The sequence below is a fragment of the Physeter macrocephalus genome, chromosome 2 (assembly GCF_002837175.3).
Source record: "Physeter macrocephalus isolate SW-GA chromosome 2, ASM283717v5, whole genome shotgun sequence".
Lineage (NCBI taxonomy): Eukaryota > Metazoa > Chordata > Mammalia > Artiodactyla > Physeteridae > Physeter > Physeter macrocephalus.
The window spans coordinates 136,548,702-136,558,666 of NC_041215.1; the positions used below are offsets into that span (position 1 = coordinate 136,548,702).

Consider the following 9,965-nt stretch of genomic DNA (forward strand, 5'->3'; position numbering starts at 1 on the left):
GTTTGTTCTTTAATTCTTCTAGGTCTTTGTTAAACATTTCTTACATCTTCTCGATCTTTGTCTCCATTCTTTTTCTGAGGTCCTGGATCATCTTCACTATCATTATTCTGAATTCTTTTTCTGGAAGGTTGCCTTTCTCCACTTCATTTAGTTGTCTTTCTGGGGTTTTATCTTGGTCCTTCATCTGGTACATAGCCCTCTGCCTTTTCATCTTGTCTATCTTTCTGTGAATGTGGTTTTTGTTCCACAGGCTGCAGGATTGTAGTTCTTCTTGCTTCTGCTGTCTGCCCTCTCTGGTGGATGAGGCTCTCTAAGAGGCTGGATGGGACGAACTGCTGGTGGATAGATTTGGGTGTTGCTCTGGTGGGCAGAGCTCAGTAAAACTTTAATCCACTTGACTGCTGATAGGTGGGGCTGGGTTCTCTCCCTGTTGGTTGTTTTGCCCGAGGCAACCCAACACTGGAGCCTACCCGGGCTCTTTGGTGGGTCTAACGGCGGACTCTGGGGGGGCTCACACCAAGGAGTACTTCCCAGAACTTCTGCTGCCAGTTTCCTTATCCCCACGGTGAGCCACAGCCACCCCCCACAGGCTGCAGGATTGTAGTTCTTCTTGCTTCTGCTGTCTGCCCTCTCTGGTGGATGAGGCTCTCTAAGAGGCTGGATGGGACGAACTGCTGGTGGATAGATTTGGGTGTTGCTCTGGTGGGCAGAGCTCAGTAAAACTTTAATCCACTTGACTGCTGATAGGTGGGGCTGGGTTCTCTCCCTGTTGGTTGTTTTGCCCGAGGCAACCCAACACTGGAGCCTACCCGGGCTCTTTGGTGGGTCTAACGGCGGACTCTGGGGGGGCTCACACCAAGGAGTACTTCCCAGAACTTCTGCTGCCAGTTTCCTTATCCCCACGGTGAGCCACAGCCACCCCCCACCTCCACCTCTGCAGGAGACCCTCCAACACTAGCAGGTAGGTCTGGTTCAGTCTCCCCTGGGGTCACTGCTCCTTCCCCTGGGTCCCGACGTGCACCCTACTTTGTGTGTGCCCTCCAAGAGTGGAGTCTCTGTTTCCCCCAGTCCTGTCAAAGTCCTGCAATCAAGTTCCTCTAGCCTTCACAGTCTGATTCTCTGGGAATTCCTCCTCCCGTTGCCAGACCCCCAGGTTGGGAAGCCTGACGTGGGGCTCGGAGCCTTCACTCCAGTGGGTGGACTTCTGTGGTTTAAGTGTTCTCCAGTCTGTGAGTCACCCACCCAGCAGTTGTGGGATCTGATTGTACTGTGATTGTGCCCCTCCTACCGTCTCATTGCGGCTTCTCCTCTGTCTTTGGACGTGGGGCGTCTTTTTTTGGTGAGTTCCAGTGTCTTCCTGTCGAGGATTGTCCAGCAGCTGGTTGTGACTCTGGTGTTCTCGCGAGAGGGAGTGAGAGCACGTCCTTCTACTCCGCCATCTTGGCTCCTCTCTAGGCAGAGGCTTTGAGCCTCCCTCAATGGCACGAGCTCAAAATGGGGCCGATTCTGGTCTGGTCCTTCCTAGCTGAGCTCTGGGGCTCCCTTGCACGGTGGAATCCCGGCATGCGGAATAGTGGCTGACAGGCCGCCTGGGGCTGATTAGACAGGACCTGGCGTTCAGCGGGAGTCTGCGGTAAGGGGCCGTTGATGGGGACAGGGGACGGCAGTGCTCCTAACCCCTGCCCCCACCCGGGCCGGCCGCAGGGTTAGCGCTCAGCAGGCTGCCCGCCGTCCTCGCTGCTCCCCCGACATCTCGGCCCGGGCCTGCCAGGCAGCGGGTTGAATTAAAGCGCAAGTCCTCAGCACCTCGCTGTGGTTCCGAATGTCACCTTTAAAGCCAGACACACCTGCGTTTGAACAGGGAATTCCCACAGTGAGACGTGCGCGAGGCTGTGAGTTCCTGCGGATGCAGCATGGTGACGGCGATTCCTGCCCGGCGGGGCTGCTGGGAGGAGGAGGAGGAGGGGGCAGCGCTCTGCCACCCTGAGCAGATAGACCCGGGGTCAACACGGCGTCCTGCTGCTGCGGGGAGCGGGGAGCGGGGCGTGTCCCGCGAACACCCTTCCACTCCCGCCAGGCACGCCCGGGCCTTGCCCTCCCGCCTGCATTCTCCCCCCGCCCCCCTCAGTTGATTGATCAAATAGGGGTCCCGGGGCCCAGAGGAGACGCTTGCTGTCTCACCGCGGGTCCGCACCTCTTCCTCCAGCGGGGAAAAGGGCTACTGGACCTGATTAGGGCCGGCAAGGAGCGCGACTCAGACAGAAGTGAGCGAGACTCGGCAGAGCCTAGGGCCCAGCAACGGCTTGAAAACAGGCAGGAAAGCTGGTTGGAGCCCGGCCTCCCCGCGGGTCCGCTTCTGCTGCGCCGGGACCAGGCCAAGGTCAGCCAACTCCTTCGGAAAGCGCCAGGGCCCGGTTCCATGTTTAGCCGGTTTCTAATTGCTTTGAAACTGCCCGGGTTTGGGCGAGATTGACAAGTATCGATGAGCCTGAGACGGCTGCTGTTTTTGGGCTGGGCCGTGATGTCCTTCGTAAACACAGCTCTTGTGACAGTTAGGGGCCCCATCTGACAGGGCGGAGTCCGGGAGCATGGAGCCAGCCAGGGTCCCATCCCTGGTCCCCGGGGACGGGCTGTGGGGGGCCTTCGCTGCAGCCCAGGCCCCGCCCTAGAACACGCGGCGGGGAGGGGGCAGGCCTTCCTGGACCGCGTGCACGCCTGACCTGGGTGCTCTCCCGGGGAAGTCGATGGTGTGGGGGCAGGAGCCACGAGCTGACCCGCGAAGGCTTTTCGGGGAGGCGGCCGCGCTGCTTCTCAGAGGATGCTGGGGGCCGGGGTGGGCCGAGCCCTTGCAGCAGCAGGCCGGCCAGCGTGTGGTCGCAGCGCGCCGGGGGCTGGGCCCGCGGGACGGGCAGGGGATCTTGGCCCAGCTCTGCGGGACACTATCGCCGGACCAGAGGTTCCCCGCTTTATGTGGCCAAAGGCCACCTTCTCAGGTGGGATCTGATGTAGAAGCCCTTTCTTCCTACCTGAAGTGTGAAGACTGGCTCTGGAACACCGTCTACCTAGGCCAGTGCTTCACTCCCTGACCAGGTGTGTGTGTGGTTTGGTGTGTATGTATGTGTGTGTGTGGTGTGTATGTGGTGTGTTGAATGTGTGAGTCATGTGGTGTGTGTGTGTTTGGTGTGTGTGTGTGTTGTGTGTGGTGTGTGTACGAGTCGTGTGGTGTGTGTGTGTGTTTGGTGTGTATCTGTGTGTGTGATGTGTAGGGACTCCCTTAGGCCCCAAGGAGTAGCCATAGTCTGATGTGCTGAGGAGCCATGGAAGCTTCTGACCCGAGACTCTGTGCAATGATTCTTATCCAAGATTAATTTTTTTAGAGTTATTCAAAGAAAAACCTTGCAGTGCTCACACAGAGGAGAACCTCTTTGGCTTCCCGAGCTCCCCACTCTCCCCCTCCCCCTCCTCCTCTCACTCCCTCAAGCCCAGGGTGCGAGACCCCTTTGCTGTGGCCACTGCTGGGGGCTTGTCTTTTCCAAACCAGCTATTTCTCCCCTTAAACTATTATGACAGTGGATCCTAATCACCACAGTTTTTAGTCATTTTTTGGTATGTATTTTACACATATACCACCCGATCTGTATTTTAGATATTAGTAAAGTTTAATTTCTTGTTTTAAAAATCCAATATTTTCCCCAAACCCCAGAGAGTCACCTTGTGCCCTCAGGCTGTCACTTCTTATTTGGGGACCATGGACCCAGAGACTCAACTTGTCCCATACTGTTGCTTGGATCATGTCCCCTTAGCTCCATGTGCATTGAATTGTCACCTCTGAGGCAGCAGGAAAGACAGATGAGTAAAATACAAATATATATCTCGGTCCAGACACCTCAGGTAATAAGACTTAGTGTAAAAATCCCAGCAGAACCTTTTTACTCTGATGGCTTATGAATTGAGATCTTTCTCTCTGACCCGGTCTCCCAGCTGTTAGGAAGTTGGCTGTCATGGAGGCACCTAGAGCTCCCGTGAGGGTTACCGTCACCACCTCCTCCCGCCCGCCGGGCTTTCTCCTGCATGAACGAGGCCATCGTGGTCCCAGGTGCCCAAGGCCCACATCTAGAGTGACCCTGGGTCTTTCTCCTTCCTCATTCGCTCTGTCCAGTTAGCCGCCGAGTCCTGGTGAATTTACTTCCTCTGTATTCTGCAGGCAAGTCCCTTTGCTCCACTGCCACTGTCACACCTTAGTTTCCGACACCTGCAGTTCCCAATGCCTGGACTCCTCCAGCGAGGACCTCACGGGCTGGTTTACAAAGTGCTCCCTCAGGGTTAGACACATCATGCCTGGGTCCTCCCTCCCAGCAGAGAGAAGACTGGGAGCCTTTGGGAGGCAGGGAGGCCCCAGACTCCACTTTCTGGGACACACAGAGGACCCCGAGGCCATCAGAGTTTGCACCACGGACTTCCGAGCAGGAAGGGGCCCTTGGAAATTAGTGGATGTGACCTGCGGGGAGATGTGGCTTGTGGGGGCCTGAGGGGCTGGGACCCGGGTGAGCCCTCCAGCACACCCCTGCCTCTGTGCGGGCCGGGAAGGACCACACAGCTTTTGTGGGTTCTGCTCTGCCTTTGAGCCGGGGCCCCTCTCATGTCTGAGTGCAGACAGGGTAGAACGGGAGCCCATGGGCTGGAGTTGGGTGAAACCCCAGCATGTGGATGCAGCCCGGCGACCTCATACGGGTTTGGGGAGCTGGGTCCTTCCTGAAGTGGGGAGCTGGGAGGCTGCTGTGTTTACTAAGCACAGTTGCAAACTTGATGTGTGCCTGGCAGAAATAATTCCCTTTCTTCTCTCCTGCTCTCCATAGCCAGAACGCCGGCCTGGCAAGCATCAATGTTGCTCTCACATGAACCGTTTTTTTGGGCCTGACCTGCAAAACTCTGATGTAGAAATTGAAATTTCACACTCTGAAGGGCCCAAAAGGCTCCAGAGGTCAGCAGGCGGCTCTCCCGTCCACCCACCGGTGAGTCATGGAGAGAGATGCCGGCCCGAATTAACATCAGCGGACACTCGTGCGTCAGAGGTTCTGTGTGCTAAAAAAGTTTGCTTGACATCTGTGTCTCACCACCCTCCCCCCCGACCCCAAAAGCACACACTCAACAATTTTAAGCCGAGGGGCACGTCCCACTCATCTGGTGAATACATCAGCTGAATGCAATCTGCTTTCACAAACAGATGTCCCAGGAGGTGGAGGGGAGCACTGAACATGGGTTAGAAGTTGCCAGAAGGTTCTTTATGAGGTTCTTGTGTTGTGTGATGGGGAGTGGAATGGCCAGGGTTTACTTTAGTTGAAACGCACCTAATTTGGGTGCTTGAGCTAGGTATCTACAAAGATTTTTTTGCATTCCCCATCCAAAGGCGGAGTTTCTGTTTTCCATCTGCTTCCTTGGGCTTCTCAACCTGTTTTTCTGAAAAGACCAGAAGGAAGTAGAAAGGGATCGCTGTGCGACCCTGGCCGGCTTGAATGGGGGCGGGGGGTCAGGCTGTCTGCTCACAGAACTCTCCGGCCTTGTGTATGGAGTCCCTGCTGCCATTTTGCACAGATAACATCTCCATTCTGAGCTGCCATCCCTTGCTTATTGCTGCACGTTTGTATTTGTCCTTATTTTGCTTGGGGCCCTCAGGTGTGGCTGCTGTCCTGTGAGCAGCGCACACAGCAGACCCCAAGTTGGGGACACCTGGAAAGGCCTCCGAGCTGCAGACGTCTGCTCCCCACGGAGGCCGAGCGTGGCATTCCGGACCCCATTTTATTGCTCACATTCTTCATGTGTTAGCAACTTTCCCCCTCCTTCAGACAAACCTCAGACGTCTCAGAAGAATGGTTAAATTATTATAGGATCCCAAAGGAGATTGCTATTTCCTTTAAAAAACTTCCCCATCTTGCATTGCTCCCTTGTAAATCGACTCCCCCGGGAGCTCCGTCTGAGGACCCCGTGCTGGTTACTACCCATGTGGACAAAACCAGAGAAGGGGTGACACCAATACAGTCCCTGAGAAGGTCTGTAACTGTTTAGCTCTTTCTGGAAGCCAAGTACCAGGACCTCAAGGCTAGCCATCTTCTGCGGCAAAAGGGAAGGACCAAGTGTGTTGCTAATTTGAAATGCTGGCTACTGTCAGCTTGTCTCGGGTGGCCAGAGGCAAATGACACTTAGAGACGGCAAAGGCACGGCATCCTTGTGGGCACAGTAGAAAAAGTGTCCTGGATTTCATCGCAGCCTAGACTCCAGGGGGATCTACCAGTCTTGCGGGAGCTTTTACTCTCTGGAGCTTCAGTGCCCGGGTCTAAATTAGGGGGCTGGACCCTGCCAACCCCAGGTCCCTCCAGCTTTAATGTTACAATCCCGTGGTCTGGGGCAGCGTTCATTCCGAAACACCCCAAACAAGGAAACAGACCCGACACCAGTGAAGCTGCCAAGAACACTGGATTCAGGGAGGACAGTGTGGTGGTGACTGTGGCCCCTTGCCTCCTGGCAGCCCCTCTTGGGTGTGGGGACCCCCTGCAGCTTGCCTCTAAACTACAGACGATGGCACCTCCCTCTGTCACACTGTGTGAAGCTATCACAGCAGACCAGCCTCGAAGGAGGAGGCTGCCACGCCGTGAGATGGTCCAGGGACACGGCCGTGTGGCGGGTCAGCCTCCAGGCACTGGGGGGACCCTGCCTGGTGACCAGCAAGAAAATGGACCTCAGCCCTGCACCCCAGGAGAGGAATCCTGCCTACACGGTCGGGAGCCTGGAAGAGGATCTTTCCTCAGTCTGGGATTACAGTTTGGTCAGATCCTGAAACAGAGAACCCAGTTAAGCTGTGCCCGGACTCCTAATCCAAAGGAACTGTGAGGTGGTAAGGACGTGCCGTTTAAAGCCTCTAAGGTTGTGGCATTTTGTCACTCGAGAAACAACACTGATAAAATGGACACCATGGTCTCTGCCATGGTGGCCTCTCCCCTACTATGGGGGCCGTGCCTGTGCAGAAGAGCCCCTCTCCTGCCCCCAGGTTCACTGTCAGGTTGGCTCATGCTGTTCAGAGATAAAAGGATGTTACCTAAGCTTCTGCCAGTTTGTAGATAAAGGATGGCAACTGCAGCAAAAGATTGACAATTCTAACGGCGCCCTTACCCAGAGGCCTGGTAACTGTGTCCAGCAGAAGTGGGGACCAGGATGGGCTTTCAGATCAGCTGCGTGTCAGAGCCGCCAGGGTGTGGACAGGTTGGGGGCCGGGAGCAGGGATGGCAGGAACGTCATGGGGCATCGAAGTGAGGGTCTCAGGCAAGAAGGTGGAGCGGCCCGGAGCCAGAGTGGACACTCGCCAGCGGGCGAGCAGGGAGGCTGGCCAGCGGAACGGCCTTCATACCAGGGAGGGCCCAGGGCCGTGGGGCATCTCCTGCCGGGGGTGAGGATGGGCGTCTGCAGATGGGTGACCCCAGCCCTGCCAGCAAGAGCCCAGGTACAGTCGTGTCCGCTGGGGCAGGAGGAAAGTATATCCCGACACACACTGTGTCAAGCTGAAGTCCAGTTGAGGATGGACTGGAAAAATGTGCCCCAGCCGTGGGCCGCTGTGCCTCTGGGCCCCTGCTGTTTGCACGAGCACATAGGTAAGGAGCAGCTTCCCTAAGGGGCCTCTTTCCAGGACACAGTGGTCTCCTGGGGATGATTACTTATGAGATGGGTATGTGTGTGGGGGGCAGCGGGGCGCTTTTATTTTCATATGCAAATTATTCATATGCACGAACACACCTACCCTGGGAAGGTCTGGGTTTCAGAACTCCACCTTCCCCTCGAAGCTTCTGACCACGGGGGTCCTGGGTGTGTCGGTGTTGTGACCCATGGAATTGCATCTTCTGTTGGGGCTTTGACCTGGTGGCCCAGCAATGCCTGAGGGTTATTCTGGGTGGGCCTGGCCCTGCTTTACCAGCATTCTAAGAAAGACAAAGCCTTCACGGTTGACGTTTGGTCTTCTGTCAAGCTCCTAAACGTTGGGAGTTGATGAATATAAAAAGAAAAAAGAAGTGAAGGCACTTCCCTGGCGGTCCAGTGGTTAAGACTCTGCCCTTCCAGTACAGGGGGTATGGGATGGATCCCCGGTCGGGGGGGGAATTAAGATCCCACATGTTGCGTGGCGTGGCCAAAAAAAAAAAGAGAAGAAACCAAAGATGACCTTTTTTTTTTTTTAATTAAATTTTCTTTTTTTTCTTTTTTCTTTTTTCAATTTTTTGGCTGTGTTGGGTCTTCGTTGCTGCACGCGGGCGCTCTCTAGTTGTGGCGAGCGGGGGCTGCTCTGTGTTGCAGTGCGCGGGCTTCTCATCGTGGTGGCTTCTTTTGTTGCGGAGCATGGGCTCTAGGTGGGAGGGCTTCAGTAGTTGCAGCATGTGGGCTCAGTAGTTGTGGCATGTGGGCTCTAGGGCACAGGCTCAGTAGTTGTGGCGCATGGGCTTAGTTGCTCCGCGGCACGTGGGATCCTCCCGGACCAAGGCTTGAACCCGTGTCCCCTGCACTGGCAGGCGGGTTCTTAACCACTGTGCCACCAAGGAAATTCCCAAAACTGATCTTTTGGGGTGCAACTGGCATTTCCCTGGGAGATGAGAAGCTGGGGGCTCAGAGCAGTGACCCTCCCAGGGCCTCAGAGGTGGGACGTGGCAAATCCAGGGCTGATCTGAATCCACGGCTGGGAGCTCTGTGCCATGGACCTACGTGCTGCTTTCTGGTGGAGCCATGTGGCACGGGTGAAAGTACCCATCCACTGGGCATCCCGTGCACATGGCACAAAGGTGTCACCCCGACTTTCAAGGGCTTCAGGAACCTGTCCCCTGTGCCTTTTCTTTTGTCCTGACAGCTGTCATTTGGACATGTAACAGTCGCGTCTGGATGTAAGTGAATGTGATCCAGGCCCGCGCTTGATTGATGGGCTAAATTGTCTGCAGCTGGTACTCCCTGTGTCGGTGCCTTTGGAAGTTTTCCGCCCTCAGAGGGCTGACTTCCCAAGGACGTGGAGCCCCTGTGAGACATCAGGTGACGGAATGTCCCATGTCCCCAGGGAGCTGAGCCTCCAAGTGGAGCTGGGGATGATGGCACCTTCTTCTGGAGTAGCTCGTGTGCTGTAGGCACACGATACATCACTCAGTTGAGCAAAGGACAGTTTCTCAGGAGTTTCTAACTCAGCCCGGTGAGACTTTATAGGACTCACTTTTGCCTGTGGGACAGGACTGTCTGGCAGATGCAAGGGAAGGGCCAGAGCAACTATTCCACATGCTGTCTTCCCTTTGGCTCGAAATGCATGCATTTGAGAAATGGGGTTTGCTGTCAAGAGACCAAGGGGACGACGCCCATCATGAGATGCAGGTTCATCACTACCTGCATCCAAGTAGTGCAGCCGACAGGTTCATGGCTATCCAGGTGTAGACGCAGTTTCTCACACCTGAGGAAGGTATTTCACCGCCTTGGGCCTCAGTCACACATAGCTCAATGGGCTCCAACTCCAGGACAGCGTCACCAAAACACTCTCTTTACAAGCAAGGAGGAGAGGCCTGGGGAGACCATCGCCAGGTGGCTGGAGCAGGGAAAATGACATGTCCGTCCGCATAGGCAGGACAGTTTCCTCAGCCTCTTTTTAGGGAAATGCTGAACTTTGGAACAATTCAGAATTGCGTTTGAGCTACCTGGTTGTCCTTGCCCGAGACCTTTAGCAAATCTCCCCTTTGAGACTCAAATTTTCTCTGCTTGATCTCCCTGAAAGGTGAATTTTCTTCAATTTTCTGGGGAGTCTGAATGAGATGCCCTCAGCTGTTAGATGTTATTGAGAAGAAAAACAAAGCGTCTTTTCATCATCGGAAGATTTACCCCAGACAGCTCTTGACAGCTTGGGTTCTGAATATGAACTTTTCCCAACGTTTCAGTGCTTGTTGAAATGGAATTTCCTGGTC

General features: G+C 55.2%; 1 long non-coding RNA gene across 1 annotated transcript in view; it reads left to right on the plus strand.

Moving 5' to 3' along the window:
• LOC114484772 (uncharacterized) overlaps positions 1-5,342 on the plus strand; it is a 151,986-nt gene extending 146,644 nt beyond the window's left edge. Inside the window, exon 7 of the long non-coding RNA XR_008619429.1 lies at positions 4,857-5,342. This is a non-coding gene — a long non-coding RNA (uncharacterized lncRNA). The remainder of the gene's footprint in view (positions 1-4,856) is intronic.
• Positions 5,343-9,965: the final 4,623 nt, after the last annotated feature.